General features: G+C 39.4%; 1 pseudogene; it reads right to left on the bottom strand.

Moving 5' to 3' along the window:
* Nucleotides 1-15,303: 15,303 nt before the first annotated feature.
* On the bottom strand, nt 15,304-15,736 carry LOC101575451 (annotated as a pseudogene).
* Between the last annotated feature and the right edge of the window lie 2,582 nt (nt 15,737-18,318).

The following is an 18,318-nucleotide window of genomic DNA, read 5'->3' as shown; positions in this document are numbered from 1 at the left end:
CAAGCTCTTCTTGTCTTGACAGTTTGTTTTAAGAAGTTTACCATGATTCTGATGGGCTTTCCTTTATAGGTGATCTTTTTTTTCTCCCTCTAACAGCTTGCTTTAATATTTTCTTCTTGTGCTGAATTTGTGATATCTTGATTATTATATATCTTAGTGCAGTTATATTTTGGTCATGGCTGCTTGGAATTCTACATGTTTCATTTATTTGTATGTCCATTTCTTTCTCTGTACTTATTTCTGCCTTTATTTCTATTTCTGTGTAGATTTTTCTTTTTGTGGTATGTGCATTTTCTCCAGCCTTTTATTAGGCTACAATCTGTCTTATGTTATTCTTCTTTGCATCATGTTGTAGCTGTTGGATTGATTTTTTTATGGTCTCTTGCTATTTTAAAGATATCTCTTTTCATGACCACTAGCTGCAATTCTGTCTTCAGGATCTTATATTGTACTACTCCTTCACTCAGTTTGTTGCATATACTTTCAATGGAGGTTTTAATTTCTTGGCTTTCTACTAGGATCTGTTTCATGGATTCCATTTATTTTCTATGTTGGACTTTTTTTGTTTCCATCATTTTTCTAAGCTCATTTAGTCTTGTATCTATGTCTTCTCTAATATCATTTATTTTAAGCATCATTTCTTTTAGTATATGAGAGATTATTTTCTCTGTAGCATCTCCACTTATCTTTTTCACTTCCTTTGCTGTCACTTCAAAAAGTTCTAGTGTTTGGCCTCCAATCTCATGTTCCTCATTGTGCTCTGGACTTGTCCTGGATGGGCTTGAAGGTCTAAGGTTGCATTTTTCTTCCATATCATCTCATTGTCTTTATTTGTTTTATTTTGTTTTCTATGTTGATGCTTGCCAATTTCTTATAGCAGATAGCTTTATCACTAGTATTGTGGCTTCCCTAGGAGATGGCTGCTCTTCAGGAATGTCCTCTAGATATAGGTGGTTTTTTATAGCTATCCCAAGAACCTATCTTCCCAAGTTGTAAAAGATGCCAAGTTACTATTTGACTCAGCACCTAGTCCTTTGGTACTAAGGTATCATGATATTAATGACCCCATACAGCTACAGTGTTGTCATACACAAGATAAAAAGTTATTATAATATGAATGACATTCTGGCAAATAACAAGGTGGCAATAACAAGAGTTCAATGTATACCTTAACTACTTGCAAATTATGCTAACAAGCATTAAGCTGCTACCCTCCACCACAGGATCAAACTCTTAAAAATATATAACAAAATCAAACATATATCATGTACTCCACCCTTATGTGGAGAGCAGGAGTTAAGATGGACAGGGGATGGGATAAAGTGATGAATCAGGTCATATATACAATTGTCAAGGCTAGAGGTCAAAATATGATCACCTGAGTTTTGGGAAACTGGAGACAGCAGGAGGGAAAGAGTCAAATAGAATGCAGTAGAGTAATCAGGGTGGGAAGAGATAACATTTACTCACTTGAAAGTTTAAATGGAAGAAGTAATTGAGAAAAGAGAGAAAGAGGATAAATAGAATAAAATGTAAAAGAAAGGTGAGAAGCCTGTCTCACTTACTCTTCTCCCATTGCTGGGACAAATACCCTAAATGAGGGAAGGAAAGTTTTATTTTGCTCACAGTTACTGGAGGTTTCAGTCCATACTCACCTGGCTCCAAGGCAGAGCGGCTCATGGCAGAGAACAACCTTTCATGGTGGTAGCAAAGAGCAAGAGTAAAGCGAGGAGTAGCAGCAGCTCAAGCAGCTAGCTTCTCTTCCCTCCTTACATTGAGATGGAAATTACCTGCCCCAGAGCAGGTGCAGCATCCACACCCACAATAATCAATCACATTCCAGAAGCCTCCCCAAGACTGCATGAGGCTTTGTGGGGGACACCTAGACACAAACCATAACAAAGTCTAAACAATGAAAGAAAGAAAAAAAGCAGGAGGAAAGAGAACAAAAAAGAAACAAAGCAAATCAAGAAGAAAAAGGACTTGATAAGAGAAAAAAGAAAAGAAAAAAAGAGAAGAAACCAAAAAACAAAAATAATCACAAAATACAAAACAAAACAGGATGACATCCAATCAGACAGGAAAGGTACATCCAATCAAACAAACAAAGGAGAATAAAAACAGTAAAATACCTCTAGTGTCTAAAGCTCTGCGATCCTATCCATGACTGTGGACAGCAATGTACTGTGTCCTCCAGCCAAGAAGGCCATGGGAATTGTGCTGGGTGTGGAGTTGATCATGGCCTCTGGATGTGGGGGCTGGGACGGTCTCCTGTGGGTGGAGCTCTCCAAGCCTGGGCGTGGTCTTCCATGAGTAGATTTCTCTGTGATCCTCCTGTCTCAGCCTCCCATGCGGGGACTACAGTCATGTGACAACACTCTCAGTTTTCATGGCCAGCATGCTGTGCCCAGGTTTTCAAAGCCAGTATAGCATACAGAACCTGAGATCAAACCTGGGTCCTTGTGCTTCCAGGCAGGCACTTAGACCACCGAGCTATTCCCCTATGATATGACCTTAGCTTTGGTTATTTTTGTTGATTGTGTGTCTATTCACTTCACTCAGTGTAATGAGATCAGTCCTGGTGACTGTATCTCAAGAAGTGAATAGTTATGATTGTATAGTATCAGCATCTATGGTACCTGTGGGAAGCCATTAACGGGTGTCCATTTTATAATAGTGTCAGCCATTTCCTTAAGTTTCTATTGCCCTGCTGAGTTAAGTTTCTGCTCTTTCCCACCTTGCCCATTGCCTGTGAATCACGTGCTATGCCCCAGGGGTGGGACCTTCCTTCATTGCCTAGATACCTGCTGACATCAAGAGCCCGAGACTTCCTCATTCCTACACTCCCTTCATATACCCAGTACCTCCCCTGAATAAATGAGACTTGATCAGAATCCTGTCTTGTCTCCATTTCTCGCGTCTCCTGTCCTTTGTCCCCTCCTCCATTCCCCGCTCCTCTCCCAAGTGACCTTCTTTGACTAACCCACAGGCCAGGACAGGTACCAACTATGCACTCGTCTTTATAATTCAAACATTGTCTTTATATATTCACATCTTTTTCACTAGCCCAGGAAGCTGGTGAAATAGTGCTGATTTCTGGTATGCTGGAATCTAGAGAATGAGAGAAAGTGAAAAGAAGAAAACAGTTCAGAAAGAGGGGGGAAGAGGCAGAAAGATAGCAGAAAATGAAAGAAAAGAAAGGGACAGGACTCTGAGGATATTATTTTTGTGTGTGTGAAGGAGGGATGTAAGAGAGGAGGTTGGAAAACTGTTGTGCCAGTTTCTTTTGACCTTCACAATTTCAGATGAGAAATCTGCTCTCATCTGAAGTTTTTCTTCCCTCTAGGTGAGATGTGATTTTTCTCTTGCTGCTTGCAAGATTTTTTTTCTTTGTTTTGATCTCAGAAGCTTTATTATGACATATTGTGGTGCTTCTTCATGTTTATCCTGTTCAACCTATAGATTTATGTCTGTTGACAAATTTGTGAGATTTTCACCCATTTTTATTTCTATTCTTTTGCAGCCTCTCTTTGTCTCCTTTTAGTCTGAGACTCTGATGACAGACATGTTAAATTTTGTATTTGTTTTTGTTACAGCACTACATTCTCACAGGGCTTATCTGATTGCATTTTTCACTGTCTTTCAGATTGAGGAATGTCTGTTGTTCTATCTTCATTTGTTTTACTTTGTTCTTTTCACTATGCTGTTGTTCATATCCACTGATATTCTGATTTTGGTTATTGAAAGTTTTAGTTGAAAACTTCTCAATTGCTTTATATCTTTTCTTTGCTACACCCTCTTCTTTGCGGGGCCTTTCAATTTTTTCCTTTGTTTGAATGTGATTGTATTGTTCCTTGAGGCAATGTTATGATGGAAATGAATTGACATTGTATAAAACAGCATTGAAATGAAGAAAAACTAAGGAGATTTGTCCCTTGTTTACTTAACCTATAGGAAAGTCTAATGAGGTTTCTCTAAGTTCTAACTGGTAGCTCAAAGTCTTCATCAAACAGTCCTAATGTCTCTGCTATCTCAGTGCTTTCATGGCACTTTCTGACAGTCATTGTTCTCAGGATGATAAGTAATTGTCAATTGAAACCCAGAGTTTTTACTATTATATGAGTTTGGATGTTATTTCAACCCATTTGAGCTGGATTTCTCTAATTTATTCTTGGAGGGAAAAGGAGGGATGCTGCCTTCTTCATGACAGAAGGAAGGGGAAAGTCCAGGTTGTGCTCTCAGCTACTTCTGACACCGAGTAGGGCTTCTTGCCCCTGCCTGCAGTGGTGGTTATAGTAACAGTTGCCCACGCATGGTATCATAGGAAACCATATGTGGGTCCCACACTTCCACCTACTCCAGCTGGAGCAAAGCACCACTCTGATTCTCCACAGAGCTGATTTCAGAAGAAATCTAGAAAGACAAAGTTTTTCCTCATCACCCTGTGGTGCTGCGGCCACTGCTACCAACCAGAGAGGTTGAAAGCTTAGGTTCCTACTTATCTTTCTCTGGCATCATCATACCAGAAGAGGGTGCTTGGATGCCTCATAACAGCATGGAGGGTGGGGTAGAAATGCAGGTTGCTACTTGGGTTTGCTATGGTCCTAACAAGTGGAGCCATGCTATTTCTTTGAGTTGTTTAGCAGCACTTGCATAGTCACTACTCAAGAGTTCCTGTCTTGTTAGGATGCCCTGATACTAATCTTTTGATTTCACAAAGCAAACTTTGCTGCAACTTTCTTTCCAGGCTTAAGCCTGTTGGTCTTTCTAATAGCTAGGTCCTTTGTCTCCAAACCTGTGATTTATGAGGCAAAAAGAACCCAAGTGTTCACCACTGTTTTAGTTCCTAGATACAGAGATTCTTCTAAAATCATCTCTTTCATTTTTAAAATATATCTAGTGGCCAAGGCTTTTAGCTGTACTCAGTAGGAAGATGACAAAAGTATGTGCATTCTGTCTCTTAGAAGTCATTATCTTGAGTTTTCTAAAACATGTTGCTCACACAATTATTTTCTGATCTGTACCTTAAAATTATTTTATTTGAAATTCTTAGAGGCCAGAATCCTTCTTTATTTTCCATTATTCACTTTTACTCTTCCTCTTTTATGTCCTTACATTTGGTGACCCTGATAGGAACCCATGTGGGTCTATCCAAACCTGTGCTGACTTACTTTGAGGATATTTTGTCCTTGAAGAATTTCCTTTGTAAATTCTTTGTAAATAGAAAAATGTACTGCTAAAAGCTGAAATTATTTCATTTTCTTTGTCCTGTTCAAACCTTAAAAAGAGGACTCGAACAAACAAATCTGCCAAAGTTCCTTGAGCCACCTCGTAACACAAGAACTTCTTTGCCTAAGCTACATTCTGGGACAACTTAGTATCTTGATATACACAGCAGTATGTTTGGCTCAAAAGAAGTCTTCATGATAAAAATTTGGTAAGGTCATTGCATATCTAGTAGAAATATGTAGAACATGTTATCATGCTAAAGATTCTGAGGATTTTATGGTAATTAAAGCTTTTAAATATTCTGATTGGGCCAGCCAAATAGCTCAGCAGATTAAAGCACCTGCAAGCAGGCTCAGGGACCAGGGGTTTGATCTTTGTGCCTGCCATGCCGGCTCTGCCCCTGAGGGGAACACTGAGATGGTGACTGAGACTGGGTGTGGTGCGTGCCCCTAATCCCAGCTTTTGGGAGGCTGTAAACAGGCGGATCACTATGAGTACAATCTAGTAGTGAGACCCTGAACACCCTGTAGACCCTTCCCTAAGATACAAAATAAATAAATAAATATTCTTTTTTCCCCTGTAATTTTATTAAGAAACAAATAGCAATGAGACAGTTTCAAACGAAATTGGTAGGACAGTTTCAATAATTAACACATTGCATACATTGTTCCTAGTGGTTAATTGCTGTACAAGATGCGGACTTGATATCCTATTTACAAACACTATTAGAACAAATCCCTCTATTCATTAGGAGAATGTAACTATATATCTATCCTAACCACTCTGGAATTTTTTTTTTTTTTGTGTGTGTGTGTTTTGCTCCTTGAATGCCTTCAGGGCACTTTTGCATGGCTGGAGTGTTGTGGGGATCGAACTACAGCAAACTGAGGCTGCCAGCATTGTGGAAGCTGCCACTTAAAGAACTGAGCTAGGCTGGGCTCCCCCATATCCTAACCACTTTGAATACACAGATACCAAATGGACATTCATCTGTATCCCCTTTTTTTTGTTAAGTTCCATCATTTAAATATTATAGGTGTGTAAACTCAGCAAAATACTCTAAAAAAGTTCAGTAGTCTGTAATGGTATTGGGTCTTCCGTTTCACTGGCAATGTCAGAAATTGTTGACCTGAGTCCCCTACAGCTCAACATAACACCATGGCTTTGCTTCTTATACTTCATTTTTGTACTTTTCTGTTGGATGGTTAAGACCAGTGTGGAAAGCCAACAGTGAGCTTTTGATTTAGGCTTCTGTATAGCTTATGGAGTAGCTTGAGACAATAACGAGAGATGTACATGATGAAGTCACTTATGAGACCAAAGTACTTCAGGAATGGTGAACTTTAAATATCAAATCCCAAGCTACCCCTGGCTTCTTTCTTTTATTGTCTTTTTATGATAGAAAGACAAGTATACAAATGTCATTTAAACAAAAACACAGTCACAGGATTTCCAGGAAAATTAAGGAAAAGATGGAAACACCTTAGGGAACCAACTTAGGTATGTGTGTCTAGTTTATTTTCAGTAAAAGATGCCCTTTGTCTTATTCAACTCAAAAAAATGAAAGCTGATGACCTAGAAATGAAAACTTGTATATACTTCTAGTTAATCTCATAAGTCATTCAGCTGTAATTCCTTTTTGAATTCATACAATTCTTTGCCAATGCATTAATGAATAATATCTTCCTAAATCTATTTCTTTGAGGATGTATTTCTGTGGGCATAGCTTATTAAATACTTATTAAAATCTATGATTTTACCATATTAATGAAAGCTTCAAACTTATTCCCTTGAAATGTAGAGGGAAAGTGAAAAGATTATATTTGGTATTCAATAATCTTTCCTACAGAAAAACACCACGCTGTAGCATCTTTTCTTATGAAAATAATGAGCGCTGTGAATCCAGTCCATCACACTGCTAGGAACTTGGCTCAGTGGGTAAAAGAGGCTTTGAAATTCTCATAATTGTCAGTGCTTTCTGGCACTCTCAGTGTTATGAAGCCAGACTAAAGCAAACGAGAGAGAAGCTGCCTTCAAAGGCCTGGGTCATGGCTTAGCACACGGGCACTGCAGCGAGGCGAAACTTTGGATGAGAGCCTCTGATCTGCGGGGCCACGTGGTGAGAGCAGGAAGGGACCTCACGAAGCAAGGAGGCAGCTCGGCAGGGGCGGCTGAGGGCACAGAGCGCCAGGGCATTGCGATGTTCCTCACATTCCCAGGCTGCCTCCCAGGTGCTTGGCTTCGTGTTGTAGGTTCTTTGGGGCTAGAACTTAAGCATTAAATGTTTGATCTGGAAGACTTGTGTTAGGGAATAGCAAAGAAATGCCTTCCTTCTGCCGAGAAGATTTATTCCTCTCTCTGTGTGTGTGTGTGTGTGTGTGTGTGTGTGTGTGTGTGTGTGTGTAGGGTCTCACTACACAGCTGGGACTCATTGTGATTCCTCCTGCTTTCTGCCTCTCTAGTGCTGGGATGACAGGCGTGCTTCACCACGCTGGCTCAGTGTGCCTCGGGTGCAGGGCCGGCGCAGCACGTTTGCCTAAGCAAGCGCTTAGCCTGCTAAGCTATCTCACCGGCCCTAGATTTAGTCCTTTTATTTGCTTAATTCTCACTGAACTGGATCTTAGCTCAGCAGTCACCTGTATTGGAAAGCATGGCCTATTGCCTGGGTTGTTCACACCCCCTTTTCTGGGCAGCTAGCACACCTGTTGCTGTGCACAGCTCTTGAAATTCTCCATTTTCTTTTCCCTGGCACCCCCTCCCCCAAGCAGCAGTGCTGATAGATCTTACTGCCTTGACAGAAATGTCCTAGTCTGTGTCACATGGCAGTAGTCCCATTTGCCTACTGAGGACTCAAATATAATTATGTGACAGAGACCTTGAATTTGAAATTTAATTCAGTGTTAATATGATTCATTCAATTATTTCAGTTTCTGATAAATCACATAATATGAAGTATAAATAAATTAATTTAAATTATTTGTTAAACTATTTAAATTAAATGCTAATGGCTACATAGCAGTGTTTGGCTACCTTATTGAACAGAACAGCAAGATACTCTAAAGATCTTGAGGGCAAAGATAGAGCCTCTCCACTGCCATATTTCTGCACTGAAGGATGGGATCCAACACTCTATGCATGCAAGGAATCCATGTGGACAGCTGAATGAGTCTCAGGGTCCTGTCTTTATCTCACGATCATCACCTTGGGTTTGAGAGTTGTGGCTTAGAAGCTTGGTGTGTGGAGTCTGACTTCTACTCCCCGACTCAACATTTACATTAAGAGTGACTGAGCCCCTCTGTGCCTCTGTTTCCTCAGGTAGAACCTGACCCATAGGCCATAGTGAGCATTAAATGCACCAATGCCTTTATTCATGAGCACAGTGAAAATATTTTATTAGCACTGGTGACATGGTTGGCAGATAGTAAGTCTTGCTACGTACTGGTAAGCTATGCTGATGCTTTTGGTTTGTCTTTTTTAAAAAAACTTTTTTGGCTGTCTCAGCCCCCGGGGTAGGGCCGGCGCAGCATGTGGTACCAAGGATTGAACCACAGTCCCTGTGCTTGCCTAAGCTTGCCTAAGCAGGCGCTTTAGACCACTGAGCTATCTTGCCGGCTGAGGTTTATCTTTTATAGAGAGGAAGAGTGAGAAAAATGACAGAGTGGGAGGAAAACAGCACCATTTTTGCTGCAGAGGGTTGAGATTTGTGCAAGACAGCTCAAACCAACTCCTTCAAGGTCATTATGCACATTCTTTTGTTTGAAACGCTTCAGCACCATAAGGACAGTTATTCTAATGCATCTCATGCGTGACGGCTGAGAGGGCCCAGACACAAACATTGACAATGCAGTGGGATCATTGCAGAATAGGACGGGTTAGGGCTGGGGACATGGCTCAGTGGAATAAGCACTTCACTGTCAAGCGCAAGGGCCTGAGTTCAATCCCCAGTTCCACCAAAAAAAAAAAAAAAACAAAAGAATGAGATGGGTTGATGGGCTTTAAGGACACCCTTCCCTTTACATTTGCAATGCAAATTAAATTTAATGCAATTGCAGTGAAATGTATCTTGCAAAAATTGACAGTAAGAAAGCAGACAGGAATGACTTTATTCCAGAGCAATCTTCCATCGCTGTTGCTCTGAGCTGGAGCGACTGACAGCCAGGCTGATCTGGGCTTTGTGATGACAAAATAAATCACTTTATTTTCTCTACTGATTTGACATCTTTTTCGATACATAGTAGGTGAAGTTGAAAAATGTCTTAACTATTAAAATGATTTCTTCTTTTATGTTCAGGTTGTTACTTTGATTTATTTGTATGGCCAGCTCCATTCACGGAAGGGGGACCAGATGGTGGCTTTTGGTCTTCCAAAAGTCAGACCATGCCTTTCTTATTTGGGGGAACCTTAGAGCATTTCTACCTATATTTTAGGAGAGAAAACTAAAGCTCAGTGGATTGTTATTTGCCAAAATCCGCATGGTTTAGCAAGTAATAGAATTGAGGTAGAGCTTGGGTTTTGAGACTTCTAGTGCAATGTACCATCTAATAAATTTGGAATTTATAAGACGTTGGAAGAAATGAAAGAAAGAATAAAAGGAGGAAGACCCACTAGTAGGCTCTTTTATTTCAGTGGAATTTAGCCTTTTATTAATCACAGTGAGCTATTGATCCTCTCCCTTAAAAAAATACACATACTTTTCCCCCTAAGTTTTGGGTAGTACAATTCTCTGAAGTTCTCTGATCAACATTTATTAATTTTTTGCCTGAGGAACAGCTGGCAAAATTTTTATTTTTACTCTGTGGAATGTCTTGTCACTCTGTTGTTGGTTTCTCTTGCTGTGAAAAAGCTTTTTAATAAGATGAAATCACATTTGTTGATTTTTTTAATGATAGTTCTTGTGTGATCAGAGTTTTGTTTGCAAAGTCTTTGCCTACACCTATGTCTGCAAGAGTTTTACCTATTTTATCTTCCAGTAGGTTTAATGTTTCTGTTTTCATATTCAGATCTTTGACCCATTTGATTTTAGTTCAGTGCATCGTGAAAGATACAGGTCTAATTTTAACCTTTGATGTGTGGAAAGCCAGTTTTTCCCACATCATTTGTCAAAGAAGTTATCTTTCTTCTAATGAATGTGTTTGACACCTTTGTCAAAGATAAGGTAGCTGAAATATGTCTGGAGTTGTTTATGCATCTTCTACTCTATTGTATTTATCTGCTCCCCCCCCAGTACCACATTGTTTTAGTCACAGTAACTTCGTGATATAATTTCAAGTCAGGGATTGTGATTCAACCAGCCTTGCTTTGTTGCCCAGAATTGCATTTGCTATTCTAGATCCTTTCTGGTTCCAAATGAATTTTAGGAATTTCTGTGAGATATGTAATGGCATTTTATTGTGATTGCATGAAATCTGTACAACAATTTTGGGAGGATGACCACTTTTACTATATTGGTTCTTCCTACCCAAGAGCAAGGGATATCTCTATTTTCTAATGTCTTTTTCTTGTTTTATTTTGTGCAGGGTCTCACTACATAGCTAAACTCATAGTGATCCTCCTGTTCTCAGCCTCCGCAGTGCTGGGATTACAGGCATATGCCACCACACCTGAATTCAGTCACTGGCTCAGTGCACCCTGGGTTAGGGCCAGATTGACATGTGGTGTCAGGAATTGAGTCCCAGCCCCTGTGCTTGCCTAAGTAGGTGCTTTAGTCCACTGAGCTATCTCATTGGTCTTTCTGATATCCTGTTGATTTCCTTTTTCAGAATATAGTAGTGGTCTTTTGCATCCTTTATGAGGTTGATTATGAGGTATTTCATTTTTGGGGGATGCTATTTGAAGGGCATGGTTTCCCTGATTTCTCTCAGTGAATTTGTTGTGTGGGTACAGGAAGGCTATTGATTTTCAAATGCTGACATATATCCAACTATGCTACTGAATTTAGCTATTGAATCTAGGTGTCTTTTAGTGGAGTTTTTGAGATCTTTTATGTAGAGTATCATGTCATCTACAAATAATGATAATTTAGTTTCTTCCTTTCTCATCCATATTCCTTTCATTTATTTTGTTGCAGGTAGCTGAGTTAGGTATAAATATTATAGGCAGACAGGGAGATATCTCCTCAAGGAGATAGTATGAAAGACAAGATGACTTTGCAACATTGGGACAGACAGATCCCAGATGTGTGCCTGATCTCCAGAAAAGAGAGTAAACAAATGCAGCCTCATACCTCCCTTAAGACAGGCATCCAGGATTGATATTCTAAATGAGTCTCCCATCTTGAGGTCACTAGCCCAGCCCCCTACAGGAAAAGTCCCAGTTCTGTATTCATGCCCTCTTGCCGCGCCTGCTTGCTGTGTGACTGGCTTCCCCATTTGTCCTAGATTTAATCAATTTTACCTGAGCAATTGTGCTTGTAATCTCATTGGTTGACCATAGCTTTGTCCTACCTCACTCATGCCCACCTAAGCAAGTTCCCATGTTCTCCACCTTAGACCTGCTTCACCATATAGTGTTACTCTATAAGTCCCTGGAAGATACATCTGGGGGCAATCCACTCAGGTCCCCCTTCTGTCCTTCTCTCAGACAGGAGCTTTCTTTCCCCCATTAAATATATTCTGTTCTTAACTTCTGTTGTTCCTAAAATTCATTCTTTGGCTTTAGAGAACATGAACTGGGCCCAGGTAGCTTTCAGGTTGCAAGTTTCATTCTCCTGTATCAATTTCTCTTATCTAATTACTCTGGCTAATGTTTCCAGAACTATATTGAATAAGAGTGGTGACAGTGGATATCTTTGTCTTGTTCCTGATTTTAGAGTAAAAGTTTTCAGGTTTCCCCTTTTAGTATGATGTGGGCTGTTGGTTTCTTACAAATGGCTTTTATCAGACTGAGATAAAGACCATATATTCAAATTTTCTGTAACGATTTTAATCATTAATGGCCATTGGACTTTGTAAAATGCTTTTTCTGTTTCTATCAAGATGATCATATGATTTTCGTGTTTGGTTTTGTTCAGGTGATGTATTACATTTATTGATTTACATATGTTGAACTGTCCCAGCATCTCTGGGATGAATACTACTTGGTCATGCTGTATAATCTTCTTGATGATTTGCTATACTCTGTTAGTATCTTATTCAGGATTTTTGAATCTATGTTCATTAGGGAGATTGGCCTATAGTTAGTTGGGTCTTTCTCTGGTTTTAGTATCAGAGTAATGCTTCCAGGAATGAGTTTGAGAGTATTGTTTCCCTTTCAATCTCATTAAAGAGTTTGGGAAGTGATAGTGTTAGCTCTTGCCTAAATTTCTTGTAGAATTCAGCTATGAATCCATCAGGGCCTAGGCTTTTATTATTTATTGGTTAGTTTTTATTACATATTTGAATTCATTGATTGATATTGCTTTATTTAGAATTTTTATATCTTCTTGATTCAACTTTGGTAATTCACATGTATCTAGGAGTTTGTCCATTTCTTCTTTTCCATCTTATTAGAATACAAGTTCTCTAAGTAGCTATATATGATATTTTGAATTTTTTCAAGGTCTGCTGTGATTCACTCTTTTAGTTTCTAATTGTATGGATTTGAGTCTTTTCTTTCCCTTTTTTTTTTTTGATAGGGCTAGATAAGGGTTTTCCAATTTTATTTAATTTTCCAAAAAATCAACTCTTCAATTGATTGATTTTTTTGATACTTTTTTCTTAGTTTCTATTGCATTCATGTCTGCTCTGATCTTTATAATTTTCTTGCTCATATGAACTTTGGGTTTGGCTTGCTCTTCTTTTTTTTTTTTTTTTTAGAAGGTTCAAGATTAGCATTAAGTTATTTATTTGAGCTCACTCTTTTCTCCTGATGTGAGTATTCACAGCTGCAAATTTGCTTCATGAGACTTCTTTCATTGCTTCCTGTTAGTTCCAGCATGTTGCACTGGCATTATCATCTAATTGTAGACACTGCCTAATTTGTTCTTTAATTTTATCTGTGACACACTGATTGTCCAGGAGGGTGTAAGTTAATTTTCATGTGCTTAATGTTCACATATTTTTGAGTTTCTTTTGCCATTGAGTTCCCATTTCATTGCACTATGGTCTGTTAAGATGCATGGGATAATTTCAATTCCTTTGCATTTCTGTAAGCATCTTCTATGTACTAGTGTGTACTGTATTTTGGAGAACATCCATGTGCAACTGAGAAGACTATGTATTATGATGTGGGGGTTGGAATACTCTGTAGACATCTACTAAGTGTATTTGCTCAAAAGTTTGGCTCAGCTCTAATATTTCATTGTTGGTTTTGGTCTAATTGACTTGTCTATTTGTGACAGTGGGGTATTGACATCCCCCCCCCAATACAATTGCATTAGGCTTTATTTGCTTTTTCATGTCCATTCATTTTTTTTTTTTTCTTTTTGAATTTCGTGCAGAGTCCACAGGTTCTACAGGGTCTCACTACACAGATCAGACTCATAGAGATTCTCCTGTTTTCATCTTTCCAAGCACTGGGATTACAGGTGCATGCCACCATGCCCAATCTCAATTGCCATCTCAGCATGCCCCAGGGACAGGGCTGGCACAGCAGGGGTCTGTTCATATTTGCTTTATATGGTTGGCTGTACTGGTATTTGTTATATATTTACAATTATCATATCTTCTTGGGTTGTTCCCTTTACAATGGTGTAGTGACCTTCTTTGTTTCTATCACTTAGTCTTGGCTTGAAATTCACTTTGTCTGCAAATAAAATATCAACTCCTGCTCTTTTCCAGGTTCCTGTCACAAGGAGTATTGTTTTCCTCCTTTAACCTTCAATCTATGAATTCCTTTTTAAAGTAAATGTGCGTCTTATACACAGTGTATTGTTGGACCTTGCTTCTTGATCTATACCACCAGTTTGTTTCTTCTTATTGGTGAGTTGAAACCAACTGATTGTTATAACTGATGTGTAATGATTTATCCTCGTCATATTATTTTTCTGTGGTTGTCTCCCTTGTTCCCCCCACTGTGTTTACCTGTTTGCGTCACCTGGTTGACTCATTCTTTTGGAGTAGAGTTTCAATTCTTCATTATCTTTTTCTAGAGTGTATTTTGGAATATTTTGGAGTGCTGGGTTTGATGTTTATGAATTTATTCAGCTGTTCTTTGTCACAGTGGTATTTTATTTCTCTATGAATTTTGAAAAATAAGCTTGCAGGGTATATCAATGTGGGCTGGAGGTTGTTTTCTTTTAAGGTTTAAATACTTAATTTCAAGCTCTTCTTGACTTGAGAGTTTTTGGTGAGAAGCCAGCTGTGATTCTGACTGGCTTCCTTTGTATGTAATTTGCTTTTTCTTCCTAACAGCTTTTAATATTCTGTTGAATATTCTTGTGTAAGAATGTCTTGGCTATTATATGTCTTGCAGTAGATTCTTTTTTGATCACGGCTAATTGGAATTCTATGTCTCAGTTATCTCTCTGTAAAATTCTTTTCCCTGCCAGTGAAGTTTTCTGCCAAGGCATCTGTAAATAGGCCTCTTAAATGTCATTTGCTCTATCTTCTGCTTTCTCGTGGACTCCAATCAATGTCATGCTAGTCTTCTTTGCATCATCTAGCAACTTCCAGATAGCTTTCTTGTGGTCACTTGCTATTTTTAAGAAATCTTTCCTTTCTTGGTCACTAACCGCAGCCCTGTCTTCTGTATGAGATTCTATTCTTGTCTTTTTTTTTTTTTTTTTTTTCCTGTCAATAAGAAATTTATTCGTTTTAAAAAAATCCAAATGCTGGCATTTTCCATAAAAATTTAACAGATCTTTATTTATAATTGTTATAAAGTTGAAGTGCTGAAACTTGTTCACTGAAACATTTTTGACTTGCATTAATGCTTTATACCCCGCATGAAGATAAAAATTCACACACAAATGAAAATGGAAAAACTGCCAGTACCTGATTTCTGTCCCTTATTTTCCACTCGCAATCATGTACTTAGGTACCTTTTGACCCCACGGGAAAAAAAAACAAAACACCTAACACTGAAAACTACCAGTAACAGGAAGAAGAGGAAAAAAAAAAAAATTGAGAAAGAAATGTTTCCCATCATAGTGGACTCCTAAGCACGTTCTCCAAGTATGTGGTGTGCTAGTTGGATATCTTTTGGCGTAAATGTTACACGTTTGGCGTGGATGGCACACAAGTTGGTATCTTCAAACAGGCCAACCAGATAGGCCTCATTTGCCTCCTGCAAAGCACCAAGAGTTGTGCTCTGGAAAGCGCAGATCTGTTTTGAAGTCCTGAGTAATTTCTCGAACCAGACGCTGGAAAGGAAGTTTGCGAATCAGAAGTTCAGTGGACTTCTGATAACGTCTAATTTCACGGAGTGCCACAGTCCCAGGCCTGTAACGATGAGGTTTCTTCACCCCTCCAGTAGAGGGCGCACTCTTAGGAGCGGCTTTTGTAGCCAGTTGTTTCCTGGGCACTTTCCCACCGGTGGATTTACGGGCAGTCTGCTTGGTACGAGCCATGGTACTGGGACCTCCTTACCCTTCTCCTTGGGCTGGAGCTTGGCGGCGGCTGCAAACACAATTGCTCTATCCTTGTCTTGACTGTATATAATTTCAGTGGAATTTTTAATTTCCTGGATATCTGTTTGAATATGTTTTCTATAGTCTATTTCTTTCTTATGTTGGGAATTCATGGTTTTCATCTTCTCTCGAGCTCTTCTATTTATTTTTTCAAATCTGCATCTGCTCTAGGGTTTCTAGGCATGCCTTTCACTTTGGTCACCATCTCTGTAATTATCCGAGAAACTATTGCTGCTTTAATTTCTTTTTCTAGAGCCTTGTTTATTTGCCTTGTTGCTTCCAACATTACTGCTTCAGGGAGGCTGGGAGGGTGGCTTTCAGACCCGCCCACCTCAAGGCCCACTCAGTTTGCCATTAGTGAGCCAGAGGTCTGGAGCTACATCTTTTTTAAGTGGCTTATCGTCTATTTTTTTATTAGTTTAATTCTTGAGTTGATGTTGTAAATTGTCTATGGTTGTGATTAGCTTTGTTGCTAGTATTTAGAACCCTTAGGAAATGACTCTTTCTCAGAGATTTCTTCTCAGTGTAGCTTGCTTTTGTGTTTTGAGTCTGTTTGAAGTTCCTACTTCTTCAGTGTATTAAGGATGAGAAGTTGCTGCCTGTGTGGCCCTGCCTACGGTTCTTTGGCTCTGGCCTATAGTGTTTTTGCTGTTCCTTTGGCAATTTCAGTCTTGGTATACCAGGAAGAACTACTGGTCAGAACAATTATATATGACATATATAATTATATGACATATAATTATATGATATAACTATGTCAGTTTGTCTAATGTGATATACTCAACAATGAAAATAACATGAAACATTCTAGAAAATGTCAAACTGAGGTGTTTATTAATTTTCCACCTTTAACCATATGAACTAGATTTGTGGTTATATAACAAAATTTAAAACAAACCAGGGCTGGGGAGAGGGCTCAGTAGAATAAGCACTTCCCTGGCAAGCGTAAGGGCCTGAGTTCAATCCTTGGTTCCACCAAAAATAAATAAATAAATAAATAAAGCAAATCAGAAAATTTTATGTAGTAAATAAACCTTCAGCATGACATTTTATCTTCAGTAGAGAAAATTTAAAAGGCATCAGAAGGAAAAGTAGCAAAATAGAAGAAAGGGAAGAGATTAGAAGTGAGGTTGGAGGACATAGGAAGATCACGTAAACTTTGGGAAACTGGTGCAAAAGACAGGAGGGAAAGAGGAAAGGAAGAAATGAAAACAAAAACAGAATACAGCAATATCCACAGCAAACTAGAACCCATGTTTGCATTCATATAAAAATAACAAGCAAAGACAAAACCACACCAAACAACAACAACAAAGAAAGTCCACTTCAAGATGTGTCTTTGCTGTCACTATTGGACAATGTGGGCAGAGTCCAGATCTATGTTGATGTATCCCAGCAAGCCAGCATTCGCTTTATGGTGGGGTAGTGGATAATCCCAGGGAGACTGTACCTTTATTTCTGCTGAGGTTCAGGCTGGTTTCTGGTTTTCTTTTTTTAAATATTTTTTATGTATTTAGTACAGGGTCTACAGGGTCTTACTACACAGGCTGGTCTCATAGTGAACCTCCTGTTTTCAGCTTCCCAAGAACTCAGATTACATGTGCGCACCACCATGCCCAGTCTCAGTCATAGTCTCAGCATGCCCTGGGGGTGGGGTTGGCATGGCATTCCAGGGATTGAACCCCAGTCCCTGCACCTGCCTGAGCAGGCACTTTAATCCGCTGAGCTATCTGGCCAGCCCTAGGCTGGTTTCTGGTTGTGAATCTAGAGCAAGACTCAGTCTGCAGCAACCTGTGCATATTCTGTGGGCTTGAACTCATCTTGGGACCAGTAGATGGAACAAACAATTATTTGGGGTTCCAAGCTCTGTTGGCCCCTCTCTAAGCTGTCCCATGGCCAACTGTCCTCTCCTGTGGGACACATGAGCCCCTGCACCACTCAGGACACTGCAGTCCTCATGTTCACAGCCCCCTCCCACTGGTGCGTCTCTCCGTGGAGGCCTCTGGAGTGGTCAGTACTGGGGCACTTCTGCAGGGTTGAGCTGCCCTCTCCCACGCAGTAAGTCCAGGTCAGGGAGAAGGCACCACCTGCCACCTCCTTCTATACTTTCTTTCTTCAATCTTCCCATGGGCTTCAGTTCTCATTTCATAGGCTTCCTCTGGACTCACTTCCCTCCTCCTTTACTCTATCCCAGTGTCTAGACTCCAAATCTCAGAGAAACTCTTTCTCCGCTCCTCACCACTCCACCCACTTCCAGTTACCAAGCTAAAATTTGTCTTCTATATCATTAGAGGTGTTTGCTACTCATGTTAAAGGTCTATTAGAGTCTTAAAGCATAATTTCATTTTTTATTAATCAGTTCAGTCTTTCTTTCCTCAAAGGACAAGCTATTTTTGTGCTGAGAGGAAAAGACTAAACATTCATATTTATTTTCACACAAAAAAATTATTGGGGCCGTAAAATATAGCACCAGTGTTTTGTTTCCTTGGAAACAAAATCTATACCTGAATGTTTCTGTTATCTCAGAAGAAGGCCATACTGCA

The sequence above is a fragment of the Octodon degus genome, unplaced genomic scaffold, assembly GCF_000260255.1.
Source record: "Octodon degus isolate 3935 unplaced genomic scaffold, OctDeg1.0 scaffold00061, whole genome shotgun sequence".
NCBI lineage: Eukaryota > Metazoa > Chordata > Mammalia > Rodentia > Octodontidae > Octodon > Octodon degus.
The sequence above is the reverse complement of the archived record's forward strand: the minus strand, read 5'-3'. Positions and strand labels throughout refer to the sequence as shown.